Here is a 17,215-nt window from a genome sequence, read left to right as displayed (position 1 = left end):
AGCTATATTGTTTATATCCTGCCTATTTTACAAAATGATTGTTTCTTGCATTACCAGATGTGTGACTGAGCCTGTGATAAAAATAACAATGACTAAGTGACTTGAAATGATTCACCAAATATTGATATATAGTTCTCTTAAGATCAATGATGGTAATAGCGTAACTCTAGCTATGGGAAGAAGCAACAAGAGGGAACCATTTCCTGAACCATAACAGACCAGTAAGACAGGCGGTCCAGAGGCTTTGGGCTACTGTCAACAGGGCCTAATCCACTAATAGCACATGGAGAGTCCTATCAATGAAATCCTGGCCTTACCTGGGAATGAGCATTCCTAGTGTTGTGGGCCAAATTGGTCATGAAATGCCTCCCAAACCTTGGTCTAAATTAAGACCGAAAGGGAAGGGTTTGTAAAATAAAGAATGTTGCCCACCATCCAGTTCTACAAGAATCAAGTTGTGAGCCGCTGCAGTCACTGACCTAAAATATACCCTAAAAGGAATTCATGGTGAAGAACAAGATGAGGCATTTTTGTGCTCTGGGAAAACTGGCAGAACTGGCCCTCAGGTAGTTAGATATTTTCAGGAGAGAATTTTATGAACCCAGTTTCTTGCATCTTCCCATACTTGGAAAAGCACTAAAACCATTAACTAAGACCTCTCTTCCCTCATGAACATCAGTAACCTTCTACCAAGATGTGTGTTTGACTGCACGTACCCCTTCTCTAAAATCACAGACAAACTGGCCTCCCTGCCCCCTAACCTCTTCAGAACAGTTCTGAGCTCTCCGAGAGGCTGTCTCCCAGATTATAATCCTCAGGTTGGCTCAAATGAAATTTTCCATGTCTTTCTTAGGTTGACTATTGATTAATTTTTTCCTCATTATAAAATAAATGTCATGGGGATGTAATATAGAGCATATGTGAAAGTTGCTAAGAGAACAGATCTCTTAAAAAGTTGTTATCACGACAAAAAATGTGTAATTATGTATAGTCATGGATGTTAACTAGACTTATTGTGATAATTTCACAATATCTACAAATATTGAATCATTATGTTGTACACCTATAACTAATATAGTATGTCAATTATACCTCAATAAAAAAAGATCCATTTCATTTCTTAAAGGAAAATAAACTTTGACAGTCTCTATAATAATGTTAAAAAAAAAAAAGAAGGAAAAGAAGAGAGGAGGGTTTCAGAGCTTGGGTAAAACGAGATGAGGGACTCTTCTCTCTCCAGCACTCCGGCCTGGCCAGTTTATGACCGGCTTCTCTGGGTGAAGCCGGAGGATTTAGATTAGGGATCTTGAAATATGCCTTTTGACCTTTCCTTTACAAAGCACCCTAAAAACTCTCAATCAAGCTGAACTTTAGAGCAAACCATGGTCCTTACCATGCCTTGGGCTTTCTTGGTGGGAGCCATCGCCCCAGTGGATGACTTAGAAAAATCATATATACAGGTCATAAAAGTCAATGAATATTTGAGTGTTTTTGATGTGCTAGGCTCCATGCTGTGGGAAGGATTATTTTTTTATTTTTTTGACCGTGCTGCGTGGCTTGTGGAATCTTAGTTCCCTGAACAGGGATCGAATCCAGGCCCTCAGCAGTGAAAGCGCAGAGTCCTAACCGCTAGACCACCAGGGAATTCCCTGTTGGAAGGATTATGGCTAGGGGCTCTTCTGACTTCCGAGCCACAGAAATGTTTTCCATAACCATAACACAAAATGGAATACAAATGGAGAGAAAATGCAACCAATGAATTTAACCATATACGAAGTTGTGGACCTAACCCCCCAGGGAATGACCTGAACAACACAGTAATAAAGCCAGCAAAAAAGAACTGCCCAAAAAAGGCTTAAATTGTTTTCAGTTATCAGTGTCATTGTTATTGGAGACCACACACACACACACACACACAGATAAAATGAATATATAATTATGTTGACGTCATTAGGAACCAAGATTTTCAACATGAGACAAAAGAGACACAAATATAAAATGAAAGCAAAAGAAGCTTAGTGGTACTGATTTTGAATTGGAAATAACAGTATAAACTCATGACTATTTTCCCCTTAAAGAATATACATCCTAACTCTCTCCACTGGAAAGACCTAGAAGCAAAGAGCCACCCAATAGTAATTACTCTGAAAACTGGTAAAGGGAAAGAATTGAGGATTTATCCTCCCTCTCCTATACAGACTGAATTTCAAGGTAAACCAATAGCTGATAGGGGAAAGTTTTTTTTTTTTTAACTTTTTAGTTTATACTGGAGTATAGCCGATTAACAATGTTGTGATAGTTTCAGATGCACAGCAAAGGGACTCGGCCATACATATGCATGTATCCATTCTCCCCCAAACTCCCCTCCCATCCAGGCTGCCACATAACATTGAGCAGAGTCCCCTGTGCTACATAGTAGGTCCACTGGTTATCCATTTTAAATACAGCAGTGTGTGCATGTCAATCCCAAACTCCCCGACTATCCCTTCTCCCCATCCTTCCCCACCCCCACCCCCACCCCCACCCCCGGAAAGTTCTTTATTGAAAAGTTTTCACTAATTAACAAGGAATCCTAGAGTTTTAATATCCCCATCTTGCAACCCTCAAGGAGATGATGGATCTAGCCATTGGAGAACTTTATAAAGTAGGATCAAATTAAGAACATCTGGTCAGGGCTTCCCTGGTGGCGCAGTGGTTGAGAGTCCGCCTGCCGATGCAGGGGACACGGGCTCGTGCCCCGATCCGGGAAGATCCCACATGCCGCAGAGCGGCTGGGCCCGTGAGCCATGGCCGCTGAGCCTGCGCGTCCAGAGCCTGTGCTCCTCAAGGGGAGAGGCCACAACAGCGAGAGGCCTGCATACCGCAATTAAAAAAAAAAAAAAAAAGAACATCTGGTCAACCAGGAGCCCAGGCTCCTGCCCCAAGAGACGCTCAGGTGCCTCCTCACCTGAGGCATGTTCTTGCCTCCTATCACACTGGAATCCCATCAAGCCTTCAGGCTTCCTACCAGCTTACAGGATGGAATCTGTAAAATCAAAAAAGGCAAGAAGTATTACGGAAGAGATGGCCTAGTGTCTTTAAATGGCAAGATAAAAGAAAAAATAAGTGGATGCAGGAATTGTCACATGTTACGAGACTTAGAGACTTATCAGCCAAATGCAACCTGTGGATCCCGGCTGTATTCCAGAAAAAGCAACTGGAAAAAAACAGTTTATCAGACAACTTGGACAATTTCAACACTGACTGGATGTAATGATATTAAAGAACTGCTTAGGCATGCAAATGTTATTAAAGTAATTTTATAAAGAGTCACAGATACACACTCAAGTTTTTACAGTTGAGATGATATGATGCTTGGGAGTAGCTTTAAAATAAACCAGTGACAGTGGTGGCCACACTGGCGGAAACAAGATGGCCCATGAGCTGATAATTGTTTAACCTGGTGGTGCCTGAACAGGGGTTCCTTGGACTCTTCCCTCTACTCCTTACAAAAAGAGCAGTATAGATGCCAGACATCAGGGATTACATGTCGAACAATTCTCTCTAGTTGTTTTAAGAAAATCCACGTTTCACCTTTTGGTATTTGCTACAGGGCATAGAAGCTACACAAGGGCTGGCTTATGTCAGGCAATTGCAAACATTTATGAATACTCGTTCATTTCACAATACATATTGAACACCTGTAAAGCAGACACTGGAGTTGTAGGTGACAGGGACATGATGGCTGTCATGGAGTTAGGGTCTGGGGGAGAAGGGGATGGATATTGAATGGATAAATTACACACATAGTGCACATCTGCATTATAAAGAGTGTTATGGAGGACTGGGGGTGATCGGGAAAGGCTGAGGAAAAGCCTTTCAGATGCGATCTGCTAACCGAGCTGCACTGAGTAACCAGCTGAGCTGAGGCAGGAAGAGGGCATGCCCGGCGCACTCCCAGGTCAAAGGTGCTTTTGAGAAATGGAAACAAGATTGACAGTAGATCATCCTGCTCGTTTTAGGCTCACTGAGGATTTAGACATTTGTCCTAAGAACAGTGAGAAGCCAAAGAAGGATTTTAACTTTAGCTTTGCATTTTGTACATATGGAAGATAAGATGTACCTACCCATGACAGGACCCCAAGGGAAATTCATTAAAAGAGGCGCCAGAGTGTTTTCTTGGAAGCATGGGTTTCCTGAAACATGGTAAGATGTGTGAATAATGGTAGGTATGATCATTTCGTTCTAATAGCCAATGTAGAAATGTTAAAAACAAAAAAAAGGATTCTAAACTCTTCCCTACTGAAATGTGGGTGTGCTCAAGGTGAAGAGAATTTCAGCATGAAATGCTGGGACCACCAGATCTGCAGTTCAACTGTGGTGCTGCCTTTGATCTATTCTGCATGGCCTGACAAGAGCAGGGCAAACCTTTTCTTCCATCTGTGGTTGCGTCGCCCTGGGTTGGCTTTCACTAAACCACAGACTGCATCACAGGGCACATTCTTCTAAGTCTGGCCTTGTTCTCCCATCATGCAGACCGTGGCTGATTACTGTGGCCTTAAGTTATTGTCAGTCATTTTCTGTGGCTGATTTCCAAACGGAAGCAGCCTCTGGAAACCTAATAATAGGCTTGTGGAGAGGCAGCATAGCATCTGGACTCTGGAATCTATCTGGTCTCAAATCCTGACTCAACCACTTACTAGCTGTGTGACCTGGGGCAAGTTGCCTAATCTCTCAGTGCCTGGACATGCTCATCTTTAAAAAGAATGGAATGACAATATTCATCTCATTGGGCTGTTATGAAGCTTATTCGTATTTGTCAAGCACTCGCAACAGTGCCTGACCCATAACAGGCACTATTACTAGAATTTGGCTGGGTACTCAGCAGGTTTAAGAGGTGACTGCTATCTTTATAGTCAATAGTTAACTACTGTTTAGGGCCACCAACAAGAGCTACTACATAAACAGAAAGAACCTCTGTCAGTGTAGTACTTAGCCAAAGGTCATTAATTGAACAACGCGGCGAAACAAAGGCAGATGTCCAATGACAGGTGGGATCGGGGTGCTCAGCGGCCTTTGAACTCATCCTGCAGCTCAAAGCTTCTTTCTGGGTCAGGTTCTCCACTCATGAAAATCCACCAGGCCTCAAATGAGATCTAATTAAACTTAAAAGCTTTTGTACAGCAAAGGAAACCATAAACAAAATGAAAAAACAACCCACAGAATGGGAGAAAATATTTGCAAATGAAGCAACTGACAAGGGATTAATCTCCAAAATACAAACAGCTCATGCACCTCAAATTTAAAAAAAAAAACAAACAACCCAAACAAAAAGTGGGCGGGGGACTTCCCTGGCGGTCCAGTGGTTAAGACTTCGCCTTCCATGCAGGGGGTGAGGGGTCTGATGCCTGGTCAGGGAGCTAAGATCCCACATGCCTTGCAGCCAAAAAAACAAAAACATAAAACAGAAGCAATATTGGAACAAACTGAATTAAGACTTTAAAAATGGTCCTCATCAAAAAAATCTTTAAAAAAAAATGGGTAGAACATGTAAATAGACACTTCTCCAAAGAAGACATACAGATGGCCAAGGGGCACATGGAAAGATGCTCAACACCACTTATTATTAGAGAAATGCAAATCAAAACTACAAGGAGGTTATCACCTCACACCGGTCAGAATGGCCATCATTAAAAAATCTACAAACAATAAATGGTGGAGAGGGTGTGGAGAAAAGGGTACCCTGCTACACTGTTGGTGGGAATGTAAATTGGTGCAGCCACTATGGAGAACAGTACGGAGGTTCCTTAAAAAACTAAAACTAGCGCTACCATATGATCCAGCAATCCCACTCTAGGGCATATACCCTGAGAAAACCATAATTCGAAAAGATACATGCACCCCTATGTTCACTGTAGTACAATTTACAATAGCCAGGACACGGAAGCAACCTAAATGTCCATCGACAGAAGAATGGATAAAGAAGATGTGGTACGTATACACAATGGAATATTTCTCAACCATAAAAAAGGGAGAGGCCACGAGGCTTCCCTGGTGGCACAGTGGTTGAGAGTCCGCCTGCTGACGCAGGGGACACGGGTTCGTGCCCCGGTCCGGGAAGATCCCACGTGCTGCGGAGCGGCTGGGCCCGTGAGCCATGGCCGCTGGGGCTGTGCGCCTGGAGCCTGTGCTCCGCAACGGGAGAGGCCACAGCAGTGAGAGGCCTGCGTACCGCAAAAAAAAAAAAAAAAAAGAACGAAATAATGCCATTTGCAGCCACATGGATGGACCTAGAGATTGTCACACTGAGTGAAGTAAGTCAGACAGAGAAAGACAAATAGCATATGATATCGCCTATATGTGGAATCTAAAACCATGGTACAAATGAACTTATTTACAAAACAGAAACAGAAGTAGAAAACAAACTTATGGTTATCAAGGGGGGAAGGGGGGATAAATTGGGAGACTGAGATCGACATACACACGCTACCATATATAAAATAGATAACTATTAAGAACCTACTGTACAGCACAGAACTACTCAATACTCTGTAATGGCCTATATGGGAAAATAATCTAAAAAACGAGTGGATATATGTATAACTGATTCACTATGCTGTACAGCAGAAACGAACCCAACATTGTAAATCAACTATACTCCAATAATAAAAATTAATTTTAAAAAAATCCACCAGGCCTCACCAACTGTCTGCACAACTGGCTTAACCATCGATAAAGCTTGCCAATCTTAAGAAACTTGCCAACCTTTAAGAAACGAAAATCGGGATTTACCACACACAAGGGAGGGGCAATTAGGGACTTTACCAAATAGCTATAATGGGATTCTTTCTTAAAGTACCTAATAGTTTGTAACCCCTTCCCACGGGTGAGTAAATATTTTTAACAACCTGATGTTTAATTCCTAATACTCCACTGTAGCTATAATTTATTCCACTAATCCGTCATTGTTGCACAATTAGATGGCTTTCCATTTTTACAATCATAAACTATGCTTGAGTATATTTGTAGCTATCACCTCATCCAAATTATTATTATTTCTTTTAGGACAAATTTCTCGAGGTGAAATTGCTGGGTCCAACAATATGCAAACATTTCAGGGATGTGATTCATAATACTCTTTGCCCCTTAGGAAGCGTTAAATCCATTTTCAGGAATCCCCCTGGGGCCCAAAGAGAACATTATATCTATTTTTAAAAAGGATTTCCAGATGTTTAAATATTTTGTTGACTCCAAGGGTGGTGGTAGAGGGGCTAAAAAGTGAGACTTGGACAAAAAGTGAATGCCGTTTCCCTGGCACACTGCCAACAGAGCACTGCGCACCCTTGCCCAAGGGGGCCCCCAGGTCGCTGCATCTGCCACATGGCTATGGTCCTTGGCCCATCCTGAGCCTAGATGTGCCTTCCTTAGTCTCTCCTCTCTTGCCTTTGCTCCTCCCTTCAAAGTGATTCTCAATGGGAGCCGAGCTGTTCCCTATGGCTTACAATGGACACTTCCGCGGCTGGGGGTTTGTTGTCACAATGATGGGGGGGAATACCCTTGAACTTAGATTCCCGACACCCTGTGCGATGGAAACATTTTCTATTTCTCACATGACTTTCAAACGTTCCTCTGGACATTTATGTAGGTGAAATCCTGCATCTAAAACCTGTATATAATATCTGGACCTAGATGCTACCTCCATTCTACAGAGAAATAAAAAACAGCTTTTGAATGAATCTTCCAGTAATACATAGATATTTAGTAAGTAAACTGAGGAAAGACTGTGTCAATAATTTGTTTTGTTCCAGGTTTTTCAAGACTTGTTTACAACTACAGAAAACTCGTATCGCCAGTGGCAATGCTGCTACTGGTATTCAAGTGAGTGATTTAACACCCCACTTCAGTCTACACCCGCAGCTGCCACAGTCACAGTGATTCTACGTTCAGGTGCAAGCATCCAACCACTTCACTGTGGCTCTAATGTAGTCGTCCAAGCATACATCTTAGTTTGTAACACATTACTTTGCTTTTATTTCTGCGTTATATTATAGTCTTTTAAAAAGTCTAAAAATTATTTGTGTAGTTAGGTACTATTGTTATCTATGAATTGCATTTCAGGATTTTAAAGAGTGTGTTTAAAACTATTTGTTATAAAAAGCTGGCATTGTAAAAGAATGAAATTAGAACATTACCTAACATCATACACAAAGGTAAACTCCAAATGGATTACACACTTAAATGTAAGACCAAACACTATAAAAAACTCATAGAGGGCTTCCCTTTGCTTTTGCACAGCAAAGGAAACCATAAACAAGACCAAAAGACAACCCTCAGAATAGGAGAAAATATTTGCAAATGAAACAACAGACAAAGGATTAATCTCCAAAATATACAAACAGCTCACGGAGCTCAATATCAAAAAACCAATCAATCCAGTTAAAAAATGGGCGGAAGACCTAAGTAGACATTTCACCAAGGAAGACGTACAGGTGGCCAAGAGGCACATGAAAAGATGCTCAGCATCACTAATTATTAGAGAAATGCAAATCAAAACTACAAGGAGGCATCACCTCACACCGGTCAGAATGGTCATCATCAAAAAATCTACAAACAATAAGTGCTGGAGAGGGTGTGGAGAAAAGGGAACCCTTTTGCACTGTTGGTGGGAATGTAAATTGATACAGCCACTATGGGGAACAGTATGGAGATTCCTTAAAAAACTAAAAATAGAACTACCATACGACCCAGCAACCCCTGAGATATATCCTGAGAAAACCATAATTCAAAAAGAGTCATGTACCACAATGTTCACTGCAGCACTATTTACAATAGTCAGGACACGGAAGCAACCTAAGTGTCCATCAACAGATGAATGGATAAAGAAGATGTGGCACATATATACAAGGCAATATTAGCCATAAAAAGAAACGAAATTGAGTTATTTGTAGTGAGGTGGATGGACCTAGAGTCTGTCATACAGAGTGAAGTAAGTCAGAAAGAGAAAAACAAATACTATATGCTAACGCATATATATGGAATCTAAATTTTAAAAAATGGTACTGATGAACCTAGTTGCAGGGCAGGAATAAAGATGCAGACATAGAGAATGGACTCGAGGACACGGGGTGGAAGGGGGAAGCTGGGGCGAAGTGAGAGTAGCATCAACATATATACACTACGGAATGTAAAATAGCCAGTGGGAAGCAGCCGCATAGCACAGGGAGATCAGCTCGGTGCCTTGCGAAGACCTAGAGGGGTGGGATAGGGAGGCTGGGAGGGAGGCTCAAGAGGGAGGGGATATGGGAACATATGTATGCATATGGCTGATTCACTTTGGTGTACAACAGAAACACAGTATTGTGAAGCAATTATACTCCAATAAAGATCTACTAAAAAAAAAAAAAGAAGCTGGCATTGGGCTGTAATAGGCAACTTGCTGGCGACCCCTAGTGGCGCACTCGAGCATTGCTTCACAGCCAGTGGCTCTCTGGTTTAAAAGCTTGTTGGCTCCAAAATGTGGTAACGAAATAACCCCTTCCTCCCCCAACCCCCCAGGCTCAACCTGGACTGGTTCCCGTTACTGTGCTGGTGCCTGAGCAGGGGGGATGGAGCGGAAAGCGGGGGCAGGGGGGGCGGTCCGAGGCAAGGGAACACCAGCCCCATGTATCTTTTCATACCTAGAAAATTTAAGCATGTCACATCCCATTATTTTTTATGTCTTACCTGCTGGTGTCTCCCCGCTTTTCCCCTCCATTAATGGCAGGGTCCCATGCTTTTCTCAAACCAGTGCTCCTACCAATTTAGCGCGCGCCAAACTCCCTCGCGGGCTCCTTGCAATGGACTTGGTAGTCCCGCCCCCCGGGTTTCACATCCGGGTCTCCTGGGCCGGGCCGACTTTGCCTCTCCCAAGAGCTTCCAGGTGATGCTGATGCGGCTTGATAGGGGAGCAGCTCAAACTCTGCTTTCAATCCTGTGCCTGAGCAGTATTTATCAGTCTCAGCTTTGCGAAGTTTCCAGAGTGCCTGGATTTAAAGGAATTTTGCACTTTTCTAAAGGCAACAGAGCGCAGTGGAGGACTACCTCATAGAAGGGTGCCTGTGAATCCTTTCCTGGAGGCGGGCGGGGAACGTAATCAGCTGTGCTTACTCGCCACGGCGACGCAAGTTTCCCGCATCTCAGCATTTCCCTCAAATGAGCCTCCATGCCTCAAATAAAATATTTCACTGGGAAAAGCTATTTGCGCGTCTGGGCTGCTTTGAGGCCTCTGCTCTGAAAGAAGAGTGTATTTTCAGAGAGAAGAACTCGAGTCTCAAAGGGCCACAGTACTTTTGTTTTCATCATTTCTCTTGGGCTCGTTCCTGGTAATCATTTCGAAAATTAAATCCTCCTGGGCTTTCTGGAAAATGAATAAACAAGAGAGAAAGAGAAAGAAAAAGAAAGTGGAGGGAAGATAAGAAAAAAAGGAAGAGAGAGAAGTGAGGGACAGGGGCGCCTGGGTTGGGAGGTCTGGCTGGAAAGGGGAGAAAGTGGTGACTTCTCTGGAGAGAAGAATATTGAAAGAGGGGCAAGTGAGAGGAATTGGAGAAAGCAGCGGGCAACAAGATTTCCCTCCCCGCAAGAGGATGGTATACGCCTAGTGGGCAGGACGTGCTTCTCAACCGTGATGCGCACGTGGCTCCCCTGGCGGCTGCAGCACCCGAGTCTGCAGAGGCAGGTGCGGTGGCCCCCAGGCTGGCCCAGTGGCGTCGCCTCCTGGCAGCCACACTCTCGAGCCCTGCTCCCGCACACTGGCCCAGGGTTGGTCTGTATGACCGTCAGCACACAGTGGAAGCCGTGGTCTGTCACTGCTGAGACTGGGTCATAAAGGCACTAGGCTTTTTCCCGTCTGTTGGGTCACAGCGGCTCTGGGAGAAGCCGGCTGCCGCAGGCGAGCAGCCCTGTGGGGAGGCCCACGTGGAGCCCGCAGCCAAGCCAGGGAGCTGGGAACGGCTCCTCCCGTCTCAGATGACTGCAGCCCAGCCCACAGTCTCACCAGAGACCCTGAGCCCCAAACCCCCGGCTCAGCTGCTTCTGGATTCCTAAGCCACAGAAACTGGGAAGTAATAAAGGTTTGCTGTGTTGAGCCACCAAGTTTTGTACAGAAACAGGACGGATGTCTGCTACAGTGAGAAAAGATTGGGAACACGGCACCCCAGTGAGCGAGGAGAGGTCCCCTTGACTTGCCCGCCCTCCCCCTCAGCAGCTTGGCAACCTCTGTTTTATATCTCCGCCGGGCATCATTAAGGGTCAGGACCATGATTCCCGTGGCCTAAACTGCACATTTCCGAGCACTGTACGACAGAGGCGTGATTACCACACTTTTCATGTCGCACCACAGGGAGGAAACAGTACTGCTTATGCAGCTCGGTGGAATCAATGGGCCAGGCGGCTCTTACACCAACGTGGGCCTCCGCGGGACTTCCAGCCTCCACTGAAGGCAAGCAGATTGGTATCTTGGCATCCCTGTAGCTCATCTGTGGCACCCCATTGGGTGTTCTGTGCTGGATGACCTTTAGAGGACTTTGCAAGTCATTCTCACCCCAGGTTCCTCATCTGGACCACAGAACACAGAACATGATGGGAGTGACTATCTTCTCCATTCTGCCAGAGAGAGTACATAACTCCTATTCTAGGAGTATAAGAGAGAAGTTAATTCATTACATACAATGGATGCTTTGGGATATCAGGGTTTAATCCTCACGGAGGCCAAGCAAGGCTGGAGGGTAACTGGAATTGCAAATGCGTCCTAGCATTTTCTGAAAGAATGGAATCATGACATTTTAGAGCTGGAGGTAGCTTTAGTAATGGCTAGTTCAGGTTTCTTGTTCGCAAATGAACAAACTAAAGCCCAGAGAGGTTAAGTAATTGTCTGAGATCACACAGCTAGTTGGTGGCAGAGCTGAGACCAGAACTCAGAATTCCTGACTTTTAGCCTAAAATCCCACATGTTAGACTTTTAATAAAGAGCAAGTGAATAAATGCATGAAGAAAACCTCAGGTTTCCTGGATTTATACTGTCTGCAATTTACTTTCACAGAATTCTGCATAAATGAAGTGCTATAAGTGTGTCTGTAAATTAACTTTAGTCTCCTCTACCAGAGGGGCAGTCAGTTAACCTGTGAATCACCCTAATCAGGGAGCCACGCTGCAGGTTAGGTGATTAACATTCGAAGGACCCTGAGAAGGATTCCATGTTTTAGAGGACCTGCAAATATCCTATCTCCATCTGCACCAGAGCTTAATAATTCACCTAAAAAGTGTAAGGAATACTTTTTAATTGGTGAAATGAGTGGTGTTCAAAACATGTGATTAGCTAAAATGATGAGGAACCCACCCCTTGCATGAATGGAGGATAAGCGTCTGACAAGCCAGAGGGCTAACACCTTTGGACTAGCGGTCTTGTGTTCGCCTCTTATGGAGACTCTGTTGTCTCATTGGCTCTGCCATGGATCAACACGTCAGGAAGGAGCTTGTTATAGTGCCTAAAAAACAGAGCAGGGGGCTTCCCTGGTGGCGCAGTGGTTGGGAGTCCGCCTGCCAATGCAGGGGACACGGGTTCATGCCCCGGTCCGGGAGGATTCCACATGCCGCGGAACGGCTGGGCCCGTGAGCCATGGCCACTGAGCCTGCGCGTCCAGAGCCTGTGCTCCGCGATGAGAGAGGCCACAGCAGTGAGAGGCCCGCGTACAGAAAAAAAAAAAAAAAAAAAACAAAAAAAAACCAGAGCAGGCCCTGGCCTGCTTCTAGGAACAGGCTGTAGGGCAGGATTTGTGCCTGCATATGAATAAATGATTTTGACACATTTCTGTCTGCAGCTTCTTTCATTGTAAAATAATAGTGAAGTTGTGGAGAAGGAAATTGACAAACCGTCTTCCTACTTCACTTGTGGGAAGCTGCCACATTTATCCTAACAACCTGGCAATGCTGAAGGCCTAAATTCATTCATTCATCCAACAGATATGTAGGGAGAGCCTATTCTATTAGGATTGGGGGATACAGAAAACAAACAGAATTCATCCCACATTGTAAAGTGGCTTAGATAAGTTTGCAAAAACTGGTATCAAAAGCAACTGGTAGATTTAGTCAACAGGTATCCTGAGTTCTTTGGAAAGACTCAGGAGAGCAAAGGTTTCCAATCCCTACAGATCTTCAGAACGGAAACAATTCTAGAAGTTATACAGGAAAAAAAAATCCCAGTTATGTGTGAAACTAACATTTAAGGAGTGGGTATTTCAGTGGTTCTCAAAGTGCAGTCCCAGATAAATAGCATCAACATAAACTGGGAAACTTGTTAGAAATGCAAATCCCCACACCCTATCCCAAACCTCCTCAATAAGAAACTCTGAGCATGGGGACAGGAAATTTTTGTTTTAAAAAGTTCTCCAGGTGATTCGGATGCCAAGTTGGAGGACCACTGCCCTACTTTGTAACAAAGAACAAATTCCACTAGGTGGCACGCTTTCACAAGAATATAAAAACTTTTTTTTCCAGGTAACACTTTAACATGAGAAATTGAAAACGTATCTGTTCTGCAATTGCAGGAAAATTCTACTGGGCGGCACCCTAACTTCAGCAATAACACTGTTTTGCAATTACATGGTATTTCCACCAGATGGCGTTCTGGGGTGCCACCTGGTGGAATTATCATGTAAGTGCAGAACACGTATTTCTTTTTTTCCCTATTACAGGTTCACCCCGCTATCTGAAGGTAAAGTTCCTATGAAACATTTTGTAAGCAGAAATGGGGAAAAGCAAAGACAATCCCCGCTTTCTAAAAGTTAGAGTTATGCCACTTTAACAAAAGACCAACATTAGTACAGTCAGTAATGCCTTTTCTGTGTGTGTGGGTAAAAGCAAAAATCCTCTTCAGGTTTCTTTTGCTTACTGAAAATTATGTACTAATGTAGGTCTTTCATAAAAGCAAAGTGGTGTAAGAATAACATTCAGAAAGCGGAAGATACCTGCAGTAAGAAAAGCATGTTCTGCAATTGCACGATAATTCCACTCGGTGGCACTCTAACCTGAGAAATATGAAAAATTTATCTGCAACTGCAGGAAAATTCCACCCAGTGACATTCTAACCAGAATAATAAGAAGAACATATCTGTGTGCAATTACATAAAAACTCTACGTGCTGACACTCTTAACTGAGTAATAAGAAAAGTATATCCTCTGCAAATACATGATAAAACCACTGGGTAGCGCTGTAACACAAAAATAAAAATTCATTCTGCAATTACATAAAAATTCCACACGATGGCACTCTAACATAAGAAATAGCAAAAGAGCTGGCGTTGCAATTCCAGACATTTTCCACTCGATGGCGCTCTAACACAACAAATAGATAAAATTGGCTTTCCGGTGAACGGAATTCTTTTGTCTTTTAAGCAAAAAAGATTATGACATAGGTGACAATAAACATAGGATTTATTTACTTAGTAAATTAAAGTGTAAATAAAAATTTAGTACATATCTTTTCAAGTGCTTTGGGCATATCTTAATTATAGTGCTTGTTTTTTGCTTTTTAATTACTTGTTTGTACCTTCTTCCCACCGTTAGTAGGTCCTCAAGGGCAGAGACCAAATATCCAACTTTTCTACCTTTCCAGCCTCTCCTACAGTAGCTGGTGCATAATAGGAATTCAATAAATATTTATTAAATGAAAGACTGAATCAAACTGAGAGGCCAGGGAACAAGGAGGGAAGAAAACATAAATAGAATAAAAATCTAGATTCTTTGAGCTCTATTCCCAGGGCTTCTTTATCCTGCAGTTGGACAGGTAGAGTGAAATGTAGAAGAAAATGTAATTGAGACAGAAATGACAATGATGTTCATTTTAATGCCTTCCAAGGGTGAGAGTTTTTTTTAACTTAGTGAATTAAAAGAGAAGAAAAATCAGCAAAGATTACTTGGATAAAATTCAGTGAGAAAACTTTCTTTTTAAATAGGCTAACAGCCTATCAAAATGATTTTGATTGAGTTTTCAATAGCTGTCGAAACTATTTCAGTCATGTAAACGCTCTGGAAGTTGGTTTTTGAATTAAGTGTTGGCGCTTTTCACCCAGAGGAGCTTGGGAAAGCTTCCTGTTAGGGTCCCCTCAGGATTCATCCTCCTGAGAGCACTTCCTGCTTTGCCCCAAGTCTGTGCCGGATCAGCAGCCATGGGAGGAAGAGGTAAGGGCCTTCCAAACTGCCGATCAGACACAGAAATCCAGAGTGGCCTCAGGAAATGTGGCCATATTTGCCTTCCTGCCCTCCCGCCAACTCTTTCAGGCCTTAATGACGGCTTCCTCCTCTCCGAGCTCCCCTCACCCCATCCAAACCGGCTCACGCAGCCGTCACCGTCACCGTCAGGACTTTCAGTGCCACAGCCCTAAGGCTATTTCTAACCCAGAACAAATCTTCTGTCCCATCTGACTTCTTTTTCTTTTTTTTTTTTTTTTTTTTTTTTTTTTTTTGCGGTACGTGGGCCTCTTACTGCCGCGGCCTCTCCCGTTGCGGAGCACAGGCTCCGGACGCGCAGGCCCAGCGGCCATGGCCCACGGGCCCAGCCGCTCCGCGGCATGTGGGATCCCCCCGGACCGGGGCACGAACCCGCGTCCCGTGCATCGGCAGGCGGACTCTCAACCACTGCGCCACCAGGGAAGCCCTTCTTTTTCTTTTTTAATAAATTTATTTATTTTTGGCTGTGTTGGGTCTTTGTATCCGTGTGAGGGCTTTCTTTAGTTGTGGCAAGCGGGGGCCACTCTTCATCGCGGCGCGTGGGCCTCTCACTATCGCGGCCTCTCTTGTTGTGGAGCTCAGGCTCTAGACGCGCAGGCTCAGTAGTTGTGGCTCACGGGCCCACTTGCTCCGCGGCATGTGGGATCTTCCCAGACTAGGGCTCGAACCCGTGTCCCCTGCATCGGCAGGCAGATTCTTAACCACTGCACCACCAGGGAAGCCCCCATGTGACTTCTGACAGCGCTGAAGTTCATGGTCACACTGCTCCTTAGGGCCCAGTCTCCATCACTGCCTTCTGCTTTGCCTTTTGGAAGGGAATTTGCATTTTGTCCTGAACTAAAAACCTAAACCCAAAAGACATCGCAAATGGTGGACTTTCAGGCATCAGCCGTCGAATGGGGATTCTTCGAGAAAGAATATGAGGATCTCCCCCAAAGCCGGCCGTGTTTTGGCCTCTGCTCTGTGCTGCTTCCACAGCCAGCAGCTCCTGGAGCCACTTGGCTCTGGGTCCCAGGGAAGTTACAAAATGCCCTACCTCCGGGCTGTTAGCCTATTTGAAAATAAAAATGGGTTTACAAGGCTCTGTCATGCTTGCTGTCTGTCATTAGTCACTGCTTCATTCCCTGGAGCTTCAGCTTCAAGCAGCCCAAGCGCTTTGCCAAGCCCCCAGCTCCACACTCGGGCCTCTGCTCGCCCATAGCCAGCTCAGGGCACCGGGGCTGCCAGGCCCACACAGGCTGCCAACTCTTCTCCCGAATCAACTTCCAAATCCAAGCGCTTCACCTCCGCCCCTCCAACCTGGTTGGGCTCACCTGGACTCCTGCGGAGCTCAAACAACAGAGCTCCCAGGGCTCGTCTTGTCCTGCTCCACTTCATTCCCAGCCGGGGCTCAAGGGGATCTTCCCCAAGCAGAAACCAGATCTTGTCCCTACCCTGCTTCCCACCCTCCAGCACCTTCCCAACTAAAGTGCAACCCAAACTTCCCGTGAAGACCTCCAAAGGAGTCACCTGACCTGGCCTCCCACTCCCCCCATTTCCCTCACCTTCTGTTTGCTCTGGTCCAGCTGCTTCCCTTTCTGTCCCTCAAATACTCCAACTCATTCCCAGCTCAGGGCTTTGGAGGTAGGCTTTCACCAATCTAGGCCCAGATCTCTGCACACATGCCACCACCTCTGCACTCCGCTCAGATAGGCTGCACCAGGTAAAGGCACCCTCTCCCCTCCCTGCCACCCAGCGACTCTCTTCCACAGGATCTAGTTCTCTTCCCAGAATTAGCTTGTTGGCATAGGTGTGCCCGTGTTTATCATCTTCCCCCTCCCTAGAATGGGGGATCCCTCCAGGGTCGGCATCTTGAGCATCGTGTTCCCCTCTGTATCCTCAGAGCCTTAGAACAGTGCTTGGCATGCAGTAGGTGCTCAATGAGCATGTCTTGATGGACTCTTCTCCACTCAGGCTAACTCATAACTATCATAAA

Source organism: Leucopleurus acutus (assembly GCF_964270905.1).
Source record: "Leucopleurus acutus genome assembly, chromosome: X".
Classification (NCBI taxonomy): Eukaryota; Metazoa; Chordata; class Mammalia; order Artiodactyla; family Delphinidae; genus Leucopleurus; species Leucopleurus acutus.
This window is presented reverse-complemented; position numbering follows the sequence as displayed.